Source organism: Pseudophryne corroboree, chromosome 8, assembly GCF_028390025.1.
Source record: "Pseudophryne corroboree isolate aPseCor3 chromosome 8, aPseCor3.hap2, whole genome shotgun sequence".
NCBI lineage: Eukaryota > Metazoa > Chordata > Amphibia > Anura > Myobatrachidae > Pseudophryne > Pseudophryne corroboree.
The window spans coordinates 389,205,329-389,206,296 of NC_086451.1; positions in this window are offsets into that span (position 1 = coordinate 389,205,329).

Consider the following 968-nt stretch of genomic DNA (forward strand, 5'->3'; position numbering starts at 1 on the left):
TTCTAGTATACGCAAGTGTTCCTGGCCAATAAAGCTGATTCTGATTCTACTGTGTTTAGATCCGAGTACTGCCGCAATTGTGAGTATATATTTATTTTGTGTGTGTGTGTATATATATATATATATGTATATATATATATATATATTTATATTTCTATATATCTATATATATATATATATAGTGAATTTTGTCTCAATCTGTGTGCTTTAATGTGAATTTTTGGCTCAATCTGCGTGCTTTAATGTGAATTTTTGGCTCAATCTGCGTGCTTTAATTTGAATTTTGGCTCAATCTGTGTGCTTTAATGTAAATTTTGGCTCAATCTGCGTGCTTTAATGTGAATTTCGGCTCATACCGTGTGCTAAAATGTGAAAGGTCTAGTACTAAATAGTATAAGGGGTAGTATAAGGATAGTATAAGGTCTAGTACTAGTATAACCAGTACTAGATAGTATAAGGGGTCCTACTACACTGAAGGACACCCCCCCTTTTGAGTGGACATGCCCCCTTTTCCGGAGCGTGCGCGCCTTCGGTGCGCGCATAATTACACCCTTCACTTTTCCATACCCTCACTTCAAAGCTTCCACTTCGACCACTGCACCTACATCTATACATACACACCCTGACATCTTTATACACAGTGACACCTATTTGTGTAGGAGATGATGATGGTAAGGTGCATGTGGCATTAAAAAGAATGTTCCCAGTATGACATGAAACAGCTGGCGTGTCATGTTGGCACATCCTATTTTTAGTGTCCACGCCCCCCCTTCATGGCCATTTTTTTCAAGAGTGCGCCAGTGGCGTGCGCATATACTTTCCTTTGTATTTTTTTTTTTTTTGGGGGGGGGGGGGGAGGCATTTTTTATCTTGCCCTGGGCTCCAAAAACCCTAGTTACGCCTCTGGTCAGGGTCCACTTTTATTTGAATATAAATATACATATATAGTGCTACACAGTCTATACTTC